Below are 18,709 nucleotides of genomic sequence, written 5' to 3'. Positions count from 1 at the left end.
TACCTGGAATAACAATCTCAACTCGCCCTCGAGCGGCTGAATCACCTTCTCCTCTTGTTTCAGCAATCTGGCTAATTCCAGCAGATCACAATCTTCTTCGCTTTCTTCTTCAGCCTGATCGCTCGGATTGTCGAAGTCATATGAGGGCGTAACCAAATTGTTATCAACGAGATCCGGAGAATTATTTTGAAGTTGGGACGAGACAAATCAAAAAAAATGAAAAATGAAAATAAACATTGCCATTTTTATTTGTTTTTAAACTGCAAAAATAATTGAAAAACAGGGAACACTGTTTTTTGACTGAAAAACAACCATTTATTAATGATGCAGAAATGCAAATTTAAACATGAGGTGGCCCTTACAATGAACCATTACGTGTCGGGCAACACGTATGGCTTTCATGCATATAAACTGAAAACAAGAAATAATACTCTTCCAGATGAGTAACAGTGTTGATCTTTTAGGCCTTCCAGCTTCCGGGTACACACGATTTTATCCATTGATCAATCTCCCAGTCACTGTCAGTTTCTTTACCCACTGTACAGGCGTGATCTGAATCTAGCATTCCGGCACTGACAAAGGTGAACGACGGACGACGTCCTCTGTTCTGCTCAGACGAGTCTTGACCTGGATGATAACCAATCCCAAACATATCCGCCTTTACCACAATGCCTATGATCTGTCCCCAGCCTGGGATCCCTCCATTTCTCACCACTTCCAATGCCTGCTTGTAAGAAGACACAGACGGTTTTTTCTCTTTTCCAACACCAATGTCATTTTCCACCTTGACGGTTTCAGCTACCAAACTGGGTGTTTCAAATTTTCCACCGTCCATTTCCTTCACCTTCTGGATCATATCCCCCATCGGTACACCACCCTCTGTGGCGATGGCCATACAACAAGTATCAACACTAGGGAAAGTTCCCTCTTTCCTCCGAGTTTTTGGGACCACAGGCCTCGGCATTTTCAACTGATCATTCTCAGTCACCTCTATCCCTTTCTTGTCCTTTGACACCATTTTCACTTTTACAGAACCATGTTTTGACACGGGGTTAGCACTATCATCTGCCATCGGTGCAAAGCTGATTGCCTTAGAATCTACCAAGTCCTGGACCACATGCTTAAAAGCTTTGCAATCCTCAACATGATGTCCGGGTGCCCCAGCATGGAACTCGCACCTGACATTCTCATCGTAACCGGCAGGCCTCTGATCAGGTTTTAACAGAGTCAACATCCTCGGCTGCACCAATCCAAGATCCTTCAACCTCTTAAACAGAGAGGCGTAAGTCACGGGCGGCTTATTGAAATGACGATCCGTCGTCCTCCTTCTCACTTGGCCCACAACTCTCTGTGTCCTCTGTTGAGGTGGTGATTGCCGCTGTTGTGCAGATGAATCACCAACTGGAATGGTTACGGTGGCGGCATAAGGGTGGTAACGATCCTTACCGCCTTCTCTTTTAGTCTGCGCACCACCTGATTCAACCTTCTTCTTGGGCTGACCACTGTCAAGGGATTTCTTCACTACAGAGTCAGAGGGATTTGTTACTTCGGATGACGGAGCCTTTCCCTGAACTTTTTCCTTAATCATCCAGCCCTCAATCCTTTCTAATCTCTCGGCCATAGCTTTCTGCCCCAAGGCAAGCCCTTGCACAACACTGACCAAATCCCTCACCATCTCTTTCAACTCAAGGATGTCGGCGTTGGGAAGATCCATCAGTCTCGGATTTGTGCCTGGTGAAGTATCTGTGAGGGCGTGCTGAGTGCAAAGGTACGACTCGGCGAGCACGAGCAATGATTCCTGCAAAACAGCAAACAGGTTAATATGCATGAATGCGACGTCTATCCATACGAGGAAGCTTCTGTCTTTTGATCCTGGTTTCATCGAGACAGATAATATTTCACCAATAACATTTTGACATCCAGATGTCTCTCAACCAGATTCTCAATCCATAATACTCCCCATATGGCTAGACGTGAGTTTGGGTGCAAGATGAATGCAAAGTGAGGATGATGCAGATGTATGCAATGCACTGGGCCACCCTCCAAGTCATCTGATCATCTGCACTGAATCTGGGCTCTGAACTGATCATAACCATCTAAGGAATAAATAACCACCAATCTGACCCACGGGTTCCGAAATAAACGGAAGACAGATACATCATCATCATCATCCCTGGTCTCTGAGCAGACACACCATCACCATCTGAATCGGCCCAGGGAATCCGAAATAAACGGATCCCCACTGATAAATATCTCGGCCCGGGGAATCCTGAAATAAACGGATCCCCTCTGATGAATCACGGACAGCACTTCGGCGTCACAGTAATAAATAACCATAAATCCGACTTATAAATATGTCTCTGAATCACAGATCAAAAGTCACCATCTGAAGGCTATCTGAACAAACATCTGACAGAACAACCCTCCCCTCACAGGTAAGTTCTAAACAAGCCATCCTAAGGCGGATAATAGTCTCGACAATCGGGCGGAGATACTCAATGGGTTTGCCCTTTCGGGTGTGCCATTGTAGCTCCCTTAAGACCGTCTAAACCAAAGATCCGGGAAACGATCGGTCACCAGAGTCAATAGTTCAGATGGAGTAACTCAACCAAAGTGGAAAGTCCACAGAGGCAAGCACTATCAAATGAACCTCGTCCGACTTGTGGTATGTCACGTTACAACAATATGCTGATTTAGCAAATGAGGAACGTGAGACCACACTAATCCTAGGTGTATACTCGGGCCTGGGTTTTAGCCCCACTCAGAACACCCACCCCAAACAACAGAACCACCTGCAGAGGACGGCAACAACATGATAATATGATGCATGCAGACATTAATGCAAATATATACACAGTAGTTAGAACAATAAATGCAATAAATAAACAACACACAATAAGCAACCCAAACCAATCCTAAAACGCTAGGAAGGACTCGCTTAGGGACGATGGACCAGCACAGGTCTACATCAGAGGTCCCCAGCGGAGTCGCCAGCTGTCGCATCCTGCGAAAAATCAACCGGCGAGACTCAAAAGAAAACACACACAGAGCCGCCACTAAACGTTATTTATCCCAAGATAGGGAAAGGAAACGCTCAGAGAAACCTGGAAAGACATGGTCTCGCGACCAGAGAGAAAAGGTTCGGGAGTCGGTTACGCAAGGGGAAGGTATTAGCACCCCTCACGTCCTAGGTACTCCTAGGGATCCACGTTCTAAGAAAAGAAAAGGTTGCTAAACATCACACACACACACGGGGAACGCAGGTGGGGTTAAGAGGAACGAGCTCGATAAGGTATCGCACCTTATGCCTACATATCTTGTCTGGAACAAGAATCAGAGCCACTGTAGTTCGGCTTACGCACGCCAAACAACACAACATACAAACAAGCAAGGGTGGCAAACATGGAGCCCGACAACCACTGGATGGAATTACGTCGGCATCCGAACCAAAACACAAACAAAACGGCAAACGTGGAGCCCGACAACCACTGGATGGAATTACGTCGGCATCCGAACCCAAACATACAATCAGATAACAAGTTAACACACAAAATAAATAAAGGTTGCCCGGAGTGGTCTCGCGCGACCACCTGCCTACATACCTCGTCTGGCACGAGGATCAGGGCGATGTAGTTCCCCTGAAAGGGACTAAATTGCTAACCAGAAACCGGGGAAAGACGCACGACTAGGGAGCTGAGACTCGAGCCTAATGTTGTCATGCATCGCTTACCCTAAGTTCAGTTTTCTATCCTACTTGCATAAGCAAACTAACCTAACCAGGAAAGAAGCTAGCACACAAGCATACAATCATATATCAACATTAAATGAGAACAGGCATCTCAAACAAGCATGTCAATCAGATATCCACATAGCACGCACTATAGCCAAACAAGGGGCTCAATCAATAGGTTTGACTGCCTAAGCAATCGTCTGTACAGGCTGTGTTTGCTCTTAACCTTGCCATTACGAGGCTAAGGTGAAGCAGATGAAAGGATGAAGTGAGGATCAGACCTCACAGCTCTTATCCCTAACCAGGGAGAGCTGACAAATGAGCATGGGTCCAGAATAGGGGAACCCTTTTATACTCGATGACTCTGACTCAATGTGCACTGCACAGATCTTGGGCTTTTGATCTCAATCCTACAACCATGTAATGGGAGCAAGGAGAAGACTCACTGAATAGTGGGGGACAGGTTGCTTGTCCCTACCTTCCACCAATTGCCTTACTTGAAGGGCTTTTCCTGCTTGGCTTAAAAATAAACATACACAAGCATTGCCTCTTAAGGAGGACTTCAGACAATTTGCCCGGCCCGGTAACAGCCGGGTCTCCAGACTACATGAAGTCAAGAAGACCTACCTCAATGCAAGTTGCTTAAGCAACGCAAAGCAAAAGTTCGCAAGGAACTGAGCAACTAAAGTACCTGGAAACAGTCAAACACAGTTAGTACTCAGACAGACAAAACCAAACAGCAAGTTCAATCAGACAAACTATACAAGCTATGCACAAACAAAGCAAGCCAAGGCTCAAGCCTATGCTTCACAACCTACAAAACACAATTATGTTAGTGTACAAACATCAACAACATCAATTAAAGTTAATTTGAATCATTCTCCATGTGCATTGCCTTTTTGATCCTGAAAAATCAAGCAAATATTAGCAACTAGACCACTAGGCCAAGCCTAGGGTCCAAAAGCAAGAAAAAACTTAAAACAGCAAGGTATCCACCATCCAACATCAAATTAACATCAAACAAGAGCAAACATCATTGGTCTCATGTTTAGATCATCCATCATGTTCAATTCATGCACAAAACAATCCATATTGGTTCAAATGAAGCATCAAACATACAAACAGAAGTATTGCATTCAAATCCATACCAAAACACATCCAAAAATTCTCAAATTAATTACACCTAAACAGGGGTCAATCAAGGGCTACCATGTCAAATTTGAGCTCAATTGGGCAAATAGAACCATGTCAATGGAAATCAACAAAAACAGACACAATTTCATGCTTCAATTCACACCATCAATGCATGCATCCAATTCAAAAATTCATATCTCATTGAAAACAAAAAAGAAATGGATGAGACCAAAACAGGGAGGTCACACAATGTGTCTAGTTCATGCATATCAAATTTCATGGCCATACAATACAATATGAGGATTTCCCAATCAATCTACCAACATGTGTCACATGAGCTTGCAATTTCAATCACCAGAAATGAAAAATCATGATCAATTAGAAAAGGCAGTGAAAAATTCTACAAAAATTCATACAACATCCTAACATATCAACAATTCACCATGCCAAATTTCATTCAATTCTAACATGCATAGGTTATCCAATTAAATTCAACAAGTTGACATCAAGAGGTGTGACACAAATTGTCACACCTAAGTTCCAGAATTTGCTGCTCTCTAACCAGGTATCAAAAATTCATGAAATTTACATATAAATAATCCTCAATGAGTCAAGAACCACCACAAAAATTTTCAGCCATTTATTTTATGATATGAGTATTTCATGATCACATTGCCAAAATGTATCAAAATGTGACATACATTAGAAAAGCCTATGCCAAATAAAATATTTGCCAAGCACAACTTTGACCAATAGGTCAAAAAAATCCTACACAAGTCAACAAAGTCAAGGAAAAAATCTCCATATTTTTAGGAATTTTTTACTATTTTTTATGAATTTTTTAAGGTCATGGTAATTTTTTAAGAATTAAATGAATTAATTAAAAATCACAATGGCAATACTGTAATTATTTTGAGCGCGGGAGGGAAACAGCATATTTGAAAATTCAAATGCAATTTTGGATCAAACAACAAAAGTTCATCGTCTTCCTCAAGAACTTGCCCAGAAAATTGCAAAACGGATGAACATCAAACAATCACGAAAATGGACATGGCCATATCCGTTGGACTCGTCTCTTCAAGAGGATCATGAATATCACACTATTTTTCACTAACAGTTCCTAAATCTCTCGAATCGACTCACTTAGGGTTTGTGTTCTTACTTTCAAACTTAGATTTCTCACGCTACGATTAATCATTTTCTAAACCACAAACAGCATTGAAACCTACGTGAAACGCTCTTCAAAACACATATAATTATGAAGCATATGGTGATGATCGATTTTCACTCAAACCTGGAATGGCAGCCGCGATTTTGATGCTCTCAGCGCTCTTTTCTTCAAAACAGAAGTAGAAACACGATGAGGAAGGTGATAGGAGATGCTAGCTTCGATTGATGTTGATCCTAGAGCTCACAATTCCGGTTTGCCATAGATGAGGTGATGATGAACAGTCACGAACCAGTGCTCTACTCCTTCCAAACTACCAAAACAGATGGTGAGGATGATGATACAAATCCAAATCAAAAAGAATCTTGGGATTTGGTGTAGAATTGATGGAGAATTTTGGAAATGAAGGTTTTTGTGTTCTTGAGGGTTTGGAGAGAATGAAGAGTTTCTTGATCTAGTTTTTGGTGAATGAGTTTTCTGTTATGATTATGGAGTGATTTAGAATATATATGGTAGCTTAATCCATCACTAATCATGTTAATTAGCATTTTGGCATAATTAGTGAAAATGCAATTTTGCAAATGGAGGGTAAAATGGTCAATTCCTTTAGACAGCTCATGCCACCTCAGTGACAGCACATACACCTTCTAAATATCATATGTGAACTGTAGAAACTTGTTTCATGCTCATTGGTTGCTCCATTCTCAAATTCACCATGTGTATGCATTTGGTCCATTTTTGTCATTTCCATTTTTCAAGACAAAATCCAAATTAAAAGCCTTATGCATGAAATGAAAATTCAAACACATTCTAAATGCCATTCCTGAGGTGTTGGAAAAAGTCCCATTCAAAAATTCCAATTATTTTGACATTTGGACGATTTTGCCCCTGGTCCAATTCAGCTGTCCAGTTGAAAAGTGACTTTTTGCCTTGGCCATTTTTGGGAAAATCCAATGATGCACCCTCAAAGTACATGTCAAATGGAGTTTGTGCATATAAAGAACTTGCAATTTGGACAAAGTATGTGGTAGTTATGGCCTCCTGATTACGGATCTTTTCTGAAATTCACTGAGCCATATCTTGCAAACCGTACATTGGATTTTCAAGTTCTTGGACTTTTTGGAAAGGTGAGAACAAGATCTACATCTGTCATGTTGAACAATTTTTCATTTGAAGCTTCCTTGGACTTCTGTTTTTGAGGTCAAAAACTTTCCATTTTTGGAAACTTCAGCTACAAGTCACTTTCTATTTTTGGCAGTTTTTGTCCTGACTTGATTTTCTTCATTTTTAAGCTTTGAGATGTCATTCAACACTTGTTCCAACATGAATGAAGTGTGTCTAACTTGTTTCCACCTCCAAATCCACCAGATCATGTACAGTTGACCACAGTTGACTTTTCATCTGATAGATGAATTTGGCAATGCACAGATCAATTTAAACCCCAATCTTCAACTGAAATGGCTCAAGGGTGACACCCTAGCCTCAATAATCACCATATAATCACAAAATGAACCTCATCTCCATCTCAAACCCCATCTCCTGATCCAGCCCTGATTGGCCCAATACAACTGATTAGGGTTGACCAGTGGTCAAAACCCTAATCTCAAGGAATCTTCTCCAATCTTATGATGACATCCCACCATGATGATGATGATGTATCAATTCAATCAACATGAAGACCAATACCCTTGGGAATCATGCAACCCTAATCTCAGCCCAATCCTCAGATGGCCATGATCGGTCAGTAAAACCCTAGCTTGCACCTTTGAACTTCCTCATCTCCTGATTAAGACTTGGGAAGATGGCTTGCACTATGTAACCACATGATATGCAATATGAAATGCCTAATGACCTAAAATGCAATGCAAATATGTTAATGCTTGGTCCCAAGAGAGGAGGGCAAATTTTGAGGTGTTACAGCTGCCCCTATTCAATCCACTGTGAACCTGTCGATACGAAATAGCCTCGGCTTTCGGATGATCAGGATGAAGAGTGATTGAATACCAAGAACAGACGAACAATTTGCACTCTGATGGGATAATAATTAACAACACCTGTCAGCATCGGCGAAGAAACAAACTTCGAACAAAACGTCGACCTGGATACCAAAATAAATGGTAACGCAGGGATAACCATGTCCTGATCACCACACATCCACTCGGGATTATTAACTCTTCTTTTTATGCTTTTCTTGAACCCCAAAATTTTCTCCTTTTCTACCTGGTCCGAAAACCACTTCGGTCTGAACTCCGAAAAACTGGCCTGAATACCATAATTGCTTCAACCTGATAGTCGGAAACTTCACTAATCACCACTCTAAGGGTAACACGTCAGAGGGTACACCTTCAACCAGACACTGACTGATGACTGGGAAGAAACTCGACGTTTACTGAACATCGGACGATGATGTTTACTGACACCAAAAAAAGCTCGACCAGACATTAACCAATGACCGGGAGGAAACTCGATGTTTACAGGCACCGAACAATGATGTTGACATGACATCAAACAATGATGCGGACAGACATCAAACAATGATGCGGACAGACATCAAACAATGATGCAGACAGACATCAAACAATGATGCGGACAGACATCAAACAATGATCGACCAAACACTTACTGATGTCTGGGAAGAAACGGTGGTTCCAAACTCACAATGCTGAACTCCTCGGAGCATCGTCTTCGCTGTCAGACAAAACCAAACCTCAAGCGGTAATCACGGCTTGAATCGCGCTGATCGCGTAACGTCTTCTGACTGTATCCCCATCTCTGTCCGACGGGAACATTTCCTCCAATATCGCACTACTGGGGAACATTGCTGATCTGACGTTGTGATGCTAATCTCCTCAGAGTAACATCTTCACCTTTGGTGAACCCCAAATCTTCAAGCGGTAACCACAGTTTGGGTTGCGTTGAATACATCCCTTTTCCATCTCCGTCCGACGGAAGGAGTCTTCTCCAGTGTCGTACCACTGGGACAATACCTGTGATCCAATCATGAGGCTATACTACTCGGAGTAACACTTTCATTTTCTGGCAAAATACCTCTCAAACAGTAACCACGGCTTGAGACTAGCTGACGTTTGCAATGATGCATGCTTGATTTCTTCTGCGTAATGCTCCATAATTATGGAAATGCTACGCGATTATTTATTTTTCTATGCAATATGCAATGCTTATTCTACATGATGAATGCATAAAAAATATCCCCCTCAAGGGAATTTTCTGGGGAAAACGAGACTCTCTGCTGAGGAACTCGCCACTGCTCCGATTTCCACCCTGCCGGGGATAGCACTGCTGCTAGGAAATAGACAACCCTTGCTGGGGATACAGATCCTTCACTGCACTCTGTGGGAATACCACAGTCTTTGACTTGCTGGGGATATAGATCCCAACTCTGCTTTGGGAACCCTCACAGATACTCCTGCTGGGGAAATGAGCAATCTTCAACCTGCTGGGGATAACCATCCTGATCCTGCTAGGGAAACGCATACTACTCCGCTGGGGACAACCCATGCAATCCATAGGTAGAATCAACTCAGCTGGGGATGCCAAAAATCCGTCCGCTACGGGAACTTGTTCAATCCACTGGTAGGATGAACACTGTTGGAGATATATTTCTTTGAAAAAGACCCGCTCCACTCGGGGACTAGCTGGGGAAATAAGAAAAGTGGGTACAACACCCATCGACTCGTCGAACCATGCTATCCACCTCCTACTTTCGCATCAGCTTTCCACTTTTGAGAATCCCCAGACTCATCTGGACCTTTTCTGCTCCATCATTTTGTATTCCAAGTCGCTCCGCGCTCGACGAGAGACGTACTCCTGGGATATATACAAAGATTCTCAATTTTCCGACTTTGAAGAGTCTTCTTGATTATTTCAATTGTCGTCGGACGTCTCTCGTCGCCTCTCCATTCCTCCTTCATCCCTGATCGAACTCTGCGGGGAACCACAAACTTGCAAGTCTCTCGACTTTGAAGAGTCTTCTTGATTACCACCAAGGCTCGTCGTACGTTGCAACGTCACTTCGTCTTTTCTTCACACATTCGTCCCTGACTGGACTCTCATGGGGATTTCTTTTCGTCAAAAGCTTCCACATCACAACCTGCAAGTGAGTGAGAAATATCTAACAGTTCCTGCAAAACAGACCGTTAGATAAAACCGTGCCCCAGGCGTGTCAAGATTTCAACACTTGGGTCACTCAACCTTCCAAATAAGATTTCAAGTATTCAATCTTATAAACATGCATTGGAAGGAACCTGTATGTATTAAAAATGCAAAGATTCTTTATCAAAATAATCGGGATGTTTTTGCAATCAAAGCGGTAATGAAAAACAAAAACAAAATTATTTGACTGGATTTGCATTTTAGTGAAGAAAAAGTGTGGCTCAAATGAGCAATACGAAAGGAAGCAATTCCTGAAAAGAGGTAATTGCGCACAAAAGGAAAAATCTATCCTAATGGCAATGTGAAACCCGTGATCTCATCGAGTTCCAACTCGGTTACACCCCATATGTCCTCGGACTCTCCGTGCTTTCTGCCTTCTGAACAAGACGTTTCTGATCGATCCCTACCGGGTATTATCCATGATGCTTTAACCAAAGCGCAAACGATCATGCTAGCCGCAGTTGTTCGTTTCAATCCCTCTTTTGCCTGGACCGCCCTTTCGGGTTTTCAGTCCACCGGGATACCCTTTTTTGCCCAAGTCGCCTTTTCAGGTTTTCGACTTGCCGGGTGTACATTTTTCATTTTATCCCTAATTTTTGCCCGAACCCTTTTCTGTTTTTGGTTCGCCGGGATGCCCATTTTTGCCTGGACTATTTTGTTCTTTTCGTCCAGCAGGTCTATTATACGAAGTATTTTTTAACTGCGTCCGCATTCACAGGGGATGGAAAATCCTCACCATCCGTGGTCGTTAACAACAAGGCTCCACCAGAGAAAATCTTCTTGACCACGAATGGACCTTCATAATTCGGCGTCCATTTGCCCCTTCGATCGTTTTGAGGAGGAAGAATCCTTTTCAGCACCATATCACCTACGTGATATACCCGAGGTCGCACCTTTTTGTCAAAAGCACGCTTCATCCTCTGTTGATACAACTGCCCGTGACAGATGGCTGCCAGCCTCTTCTCTTCAATCAAGCTCTCTGAGCGAGAAAGGCGTGTGCCCCAGCAGATGTACGCACCGACGTACAGTACCCAGGATACCCGCTTCGTACTCGGCCACCATTGTTGATGCATTCCATCGTGCCCCAGGAAGCACTACCTTATTCACCTTATCCTCCCCATCAGACATCAGAACCCGTTCGGATTCAGGGTCAAGCCCCTCCTCCGGGATCGGTTACTCTCAATCTTTCGATTAGAGCACCTCGAGATGTCCTCATCAAGGAACTCAAACTTCATCGGTTGATAATCCCCCACGGGTTGCGGAGAGATGTAATCAGACAATACACCTTTGATTGCTTTCTGAGAGCATCACAAATCAGTCAACATTCTTTTGCATTCTCACAACCCGTCCGGTCAATGCTGGATTCTCAAACCCATACTTGATCAGATCCATCTTGAAAATCCACAAAGTGGTATGAATCAGCATACTGTCTCAGTCGGCGAGCAGCCTATGCCAAAGTACAGCAAGTTTTCTCGAACAGTGAATGTAATGTTTCACAGTCGGTAAACTTTTTGCTTAGGTAAATTGCATGCTCTTTTCGACAAGACGCGTCATGCTGACCCAATACACCTCGTAGACCCCTCGAAGGCTGTCAAGTACAGATTAACAGTCTCTTTCCATAGGAGACATCGGAATCAGAGGTTCCCGCAATTTTTTCTTTTATTTTTTTCAATGCCCCTTGGCAATCATTATTTCACCTGACCGTTTGATCTTTTTTTCTTAAATGGGTTCCCATGTGGCTGTTAGATGAGATGTGAACCATGACAGGTAGTTCAATCTTTCTAAGAAACCACGAACCTCCCTTTTTCTTTCTCGGTTCAGGCGTTTATTGTTTTTTTTTTTTTTTTTTTTTTTTTTTTTTTTTTTTTTTTTTGCAGGATGAACCTCGATTCCTCCCTTACAATGAACCCCAACATCGTACCGGACCGCACTCTGATAGTGCACTCGCTTGAATTCAACCTCAGTTTGAATTGTCTCCACCAGATGCCCCTCTTCTGTTTGGGACTTTGCTATCATGTCATAGCATAGCATTCAATTTCATGATGAATCATCTCATGAAACAAAGTCACCATGGCTCCCTGATACGTGCACCGGCGTTCTGCTTCTCTAGAGGACAGTCTTCTCTCTATGGTAGCTTGTGAGCAACGACATCGGTGTTTGACCTTGGCGTATCCTGACGTGACCAAGTAGAAACATTCATATGCTCTTTCAACAAGCCTACCATCCTGCTTTTGGCTTGCCTCTGAAACGGCCTCAATTTTTCCTTCCCGACCTCGACGGTACCTGGAATAACAATCTCAACTCGCCCTCGAGCGGCTGAATCACCTTCTCCTCTTGTTTCAGCAATCTGGCTAATTCCAGCAGATCACAATCTTCTTCGCTTTCTTCTTCAGCCTGATCGCTCGGATTGTCGAAGTCATATGAGGGCGTAACCAAATTGTTATCAACGAGATCCGGAGAATTATTTTTGAAGTTGGGACGAGACAAATCAAAAAAAATGAAAAATGAAAATAAACATTGCCATTTTTATTTGTTTTTAAACTGCAAAAATAATTGAAAAACAGGGAACACTGTTTTTTGACTGAAAAACAACCATTTATTAATGATGCAGAAATGCAAATTTAAACATGAGGTGGCCCTTACAATGAACCATTACGTGTCGGGCAACACGTATGGCTTTCATGCATATAAACTGAAAACAAGAAATAATACTCTTCCAGATGAGTAACAGTGTTGATCTTTTAGGCCTTCCAGCTTCCGGGTACACACGATTTTATCCATTGATCAATCTCCCAGTCACTGTCAGTTTCTTTACCCACTGTACAGGCGTGATCTGAATCTAGCATTCCGGCACTGACAAAGGTGAACGACGGACGACGTCCTCTGTTCTGCTCAGACGAGTCTTGACCTGGATGATAACCAATCCCAAACATATCCGCCTTTACCACAATGCCTATGATCTGTCCCCAGCCTGGGATCCCTCCATTTCTCACCACTTCCAATGCCTGCTTGTAAGAAGACACAGACGGTTTTTTCTCTTTTCCAACACCAATGTCATTTTCCACCTTGACGGTTTCAGCTACCAAACTGGGTGTTTCAAATTTTCCACCGTCCATTTCCTTCACCTTCTGGATCATATCCCCCATCGGTACACCACCCTCTGTGGCGATGGCCATACAACAAGTATCAACACTAGGGAAAGTTCCCTCTTTCCTCCGAGTTTTTGGGACCACAGGCCTCGGCATTTTCAACTGATCATTCTCAGTCACCTCTATCCCTTTCTTGTCCTTTGACACCATTTTCACTTTTACAGAACCATGTTTTGACACGGGGTTAGCACTATCATCTGCCATCGGTGCAAAGCTGATTGCCTTAGAATCTACCAAGTCCTGGACCACATGCTTAAAAGCTTTGCAATCCTCAACATGATGTCCGGGTGCCCCAGCATGGAACTCGCACCTGACATTCTCATCGTAACCGGCAGGCCTCTGATCAGGTTTTAACAGAGTCAACATCCTCGGCTGCACCAATCCAAGATCCTTCAACCTCTTAAACAGAGAGGCGTAAGTCACGGGCGGCTTATTGAAATGACGATCCGTCGTCCTCCTTCTCACTTGGCCCACAACTCTCTGTGTCCTCTGTTGAGGTGGTGATTGCCGCTGTTGTGCAGATGAATCACCAACTGGAATGGTTACGGTGGCGGCATAAGGGTGGTAACGATCCTTACCGCCTTCTCTTTTAGTCTGCGCACCACCTGATTCAACCTTCTTCTTGGGCTGACCACTGTCAAGGGATTTCTTCACTACAGAGTCAGAGGGATTTGTTACTTCGGATGACGGAGCCTTTCCCTGAACTTTTTCCTTAATCATCCAGCCCTCAATCCTTTCTAATCTCTCGGCCATAGCTTTCTGCCCCAAGGCAAGCCCTTGCACAACACTGACCAAATCCCTCACCATCTCTTTCAACTCAAGGATGTCGGCGTTGGGAAGATCCATCAGTCTCGGATTTGTGCCTGGTGAAGTATCTGTGAGGGCGTGCTGAGTGCAAAGGTACGACTCGGCGAGCACGAGCAATGATTCCTGCAAAACAGCAAACAGGTTAATATGCATGAATGCGACGTCTATCCATACGAGGAAGCTTCTGTCTTTTGATCCTGGTTTCATCGAGACAGATAATATTTCACCAATAACATTTTGACATCCAGATGTCTCTCAACCAGATTCTCAATCCATAATACTCCCCATATGGCTAGACGTGAGTTTGGGTGCAAGATGAATGCAAAGTGAGGATGATGCAGATGTATGCAATGCACTGGGCCACCCTCCAAGTCATCTGATCATCTGCACTGAATCTGGGCTCTGAACTGATCATAACCATCTAAGGAATAAATAACCACCAATCTGACCCACGGGTTCCGAAATAAACGGAAGACAGATACATCATCATCATCATCCCTGGTCTCTGAGCAGACACACCATCACCATCTGAATCGGCCCAGGGAATCCGAAATAAACGGATCCCCACTGATAAATATCTCGGCCCGGGGAATCCTGAAATAAACGGATCCCCTCTGATGAATCACGGACAGCACTTCGGCGTCACAGTAATAAATAACCATAAATCCGACTTATAAATATGTCTCTGAATCACAGATCAAAAGTCACCATCTGAAGGCTATCTGAACAAACATCTGACAGAACAACCCTCCCCTCACAGGTAAGTTCTAAACAAGCCATCCTAAGGCGGATAATAGTCTCGACAATCGGGCGGAGATACTCAATGGGTTTGCCCTTTCGGGTGTGCCATTGTAGCTCCCTTAAGACCGTCTAAACCAAAGATCCGGGAAACGATCGGTCACCAGAGTCAATAGTTCAGATGGAGTAACTCAACCAAAGTGGAAAGTCCACAGAGGCAAGCACTATCAAATGAACCTCGTCCGACTTGTGGTATGTCACGTTACAACAATATGCTGATTTAGCAAATGAGGAACGTGAGACCACACTAATCCTAGGTGTATACTCGGGCCTGGGTTTTAGCCCCACTCAGAACACCCACCCCAAACAACAGAACCACCTGCAGAGGACGGCAACAACATGATAATATGATGCATGCAGACATTAATGCAAATATATACACAGTAGTTAGAACAATAAATGCAATAAATAAACAACACACAATAAGCAACCCAAACCAATCCTAAAACGCTAGGAAGGACTCGCTTAGGGACGATGGACCAGCACAGGTCTACATCAGAGGTCCCCAGCGGAGTCGCCAGCTGTCGCATCCTGCGAAAAATCAACCGGCGAGACTCAAAAGAAAACACACACAGAGCCGCCACTAAACGTTATTTATCCCAAGATAGGGAAAGGAAACGCTCAGAGAAACCTGGAAAGACATGGTCTCGCGACCAGAGAGAAAAGGTTCGGGAGTCGGTTACGCAAGGGGAAGGTATTAGCACCCCTCACGTCCTAGGTACTCCTAGGGATCCACGTTCTAAGAAAAGAAAAGGTTGCTAAACATCACACACACACACGGGGAACGCAGGTGGGGTTAAGAGGAACGAGCTCGATAAGGTATCGCACCTTATGCCTACATATCTTGTCTGGAACAAGAATCAGAGCCACTGTAGTTCGGCTTACGCACGCCAAACAACACAACATACAAACAAGCAAGGGTGGCAAACATGGAGCCCGACAACCACTGGATGGAATTACGTCGGCATCCGAACCAAAACACAAACAAAACGGCAAACGTGGAGCCCGACAACCACTGGATGGAATTACGTCGGCATCCGAACCCAAACATACAATCAGATAACAAGTTAACACACAAAATAAATAAAGGTTGCCCGGAGTGGTCTCGCGCGACCACCTGCCTACATACCTCGTCTGGCACGAGGATCAGGGCGATGTAGTTCCCCTGAAAGGGACTAAATTGCTAACCAGAAACCGGGGAAAGACGCACGACTAGGGAGCTGAGACTCGAGCCTAATGTTGTCATGCATCGCTTACCCTAAGTTCAGTTTTCTATCCTACTTGCATAAGCAAACTAACCTAACCAGGAAAGAAGCTAGCACACAAGCATACAATCATATATCAACATTAAATGAGAACAGGCATCTCAAACAAGCATGTCAATCAGATATCCACATAGCACGCACTATAGCCAAACAAGGGGCTCAATCAATAGGTTTGACTGCCTAAGCAATCGTCTGTACAGGCTGTGTTTGCTCTTAACCTTGCCATTACGAGGCTAAGGTGAAGCAGATGAAAGGATGAAGTGAGGATCAGACCTCACAGCTCTTATCCCTAACCAGGGAGAGCTGACAAATGAGCATGGGTCCAGAATAGGGGAACCCTTTTATACTCGATGACTCTGACTCAATGTGCACTGCACAGATCTTGGGCTTTTGATCTCAATCCTACAACCATGTAATGGGAGCAAGGAGAAGACTCACTGAATAGTGGGGGACAGGTTGCTTGTCCCTACCTTCCACCAATTGCCTTACTTGAAGGGCTTTTCCTGCTTGGCTTAAAAATAAACATACACAAGCATTGCCTCTTAAGGAGGACTTCAGACAATTTGCCCGGCCCGGTAACAGCCGGGTCTCCAGACTACATGAAGTCAAGAAGACCTACCTCAATGCAAGTTGCTTAAGCAACGCAAAGCAAAAGTTCGCAAGGAACTGAGCAACTAAAGTACCTGGAAACAGTCAAACACAGTTAGTACTCAGACAGACAAAACCAAACAGCAAGTTCAATCAGACAAACTATACAAGCTATGCACAAACAAAGCAAGCCAAGGCTCAAGCCAAGGCTCAAGCCTTTGCTTCACAACCTACAAAACACAATTATGTTAGTGTACAAACATCAACAACATCAATTAAAGTTAATTTGAATCATTCTCCATGTGCATTGCCTTTTTGATCCTGAAAAATCAAGCAAATATTAGCAACTAGACCACTAGGCCAAGCCTAGGGTCCAAAAGCAAGAAAAAACTTAAAACAGCAAGGTATCCACCATCCAACATCAAATTAACATCAAACAAGAGCAAACATCATTGGTCTCATGTTTAGATCATCCATCATGTTCAATTCATGCACAAAACAATCCATATTGGTTCAAATGAAGCATCAAACATACAAACAGAAGTATTGCATTCAAATCCATACCAAAACACATCCAAAAATTCTCAAATTAATTACACCTAAACAGGGGTCAATCAAGGGCTACCATGTCAAATTTGAGCTCAATTGGGCAAATAGAACCATGTCAATGGAAATCAACAAAAACAGACACAATTTCATGCTTCAATTCACACCATCAATGCATGCATCCAATTCAAAAATTCATATCTCATTGAAAACAAAAAAGAAATGGATGAGACCAAAACAGGGAGGTCACACAATGTGTCTAGTTCATGCATATCAAATTTCATGGCCATACAATACAATATGAGGATTTCCCAATCAATCTACCAACATGTGTCACATGAGCTTGCAATTTCAATCACCAGAAATGAAAAATCATGATCAATTAGAAAAGGCAGTGAAAAATTCTACAAAAATTCATACAACATCCTAACATATCAACAATTCACCATGCCAAATTTCATTCAATTCTAACATGCATAGGTTATCCAATTAAATTCAACAAGTTGACATCAAGAGGTGTGACACAAATTGTCACACCTAAGTTCCAGAATTTGCTGCTCTCTAACCAGGTATCAAAAATTCATGAAATTTACATATAAATAATCCTCAATGAGTCAAGAACCACCACAAAAATTTTCAGCCATTTATTTTATGATATGAGTATTTCATGATCACATTGCCAAAATGTATCAAAATGTGACATACATTAGAAAAGCCTATGCCAAATAAAATATTTGCCAAGCACAACTTTGACCAATAGGTCAAAAAAATCCTACACAAGTCAACAAAGTCAAGGAAAAAATCTCCATATTTTTAGGAATTTTTTACTATTTTTTATGAATTTTTTAAGGTCATGGTAATTTTTTAAGAATTAAATGAATTAATTAAAAATCACAATGGCAATACTGTAATTATTTTGAGCGCGGGAGGGAAACAGCATATTTGAAAATTCAAATGCAATTTTGGATCAAACAACAAAAGTTCATCGTCTTCCTCAAGAACTTGCCCAGAAAATTGCAAAACGGATGAACATCAAACAATCACGAAAATGGACATGGCCATATCCGTTGGACTCGTCTCTTCAAGAGGATCATGAATATCACACTATTTTTCACTAACAGTTCCTAAATCTCTCGAATCGACTCACTTAGGGTTTGTGTTCTTACTTTCAAACTTAGATTTCTCACGCTACGATTAATCATTTTCTAAACCACAAACAGCATTGAAACCTACGTGAAACGCTCTTCAAAACACATATAATTATGAAGCATATGGTGATGATCGATTTTCACTCAAACCTGGAATGGCAGCCGCGATTTTGATGCTCTCAGCGCTCTTTTCTTCAAAACAG

The sequence above is a fragment of the Lathyrus oleraceus genome, chromosome 4 (assembly GCF_024323335.1).
Source record: "Lathyrus oleraceus cultivar Zhongwan6 chromosome 4, CAAS_Psat_ZW6_1.0, whole genome shotgun sequence".
Lineage (NCBI taxonomy): Eukaryota > Viridiplantae > Streptophyta > Magnoliopsida > Fabales > Fabaceae > Lathyrus > Lathyrus oleraceus.
Note: the sequence above shows the minus strand (reverse complement) of the source record.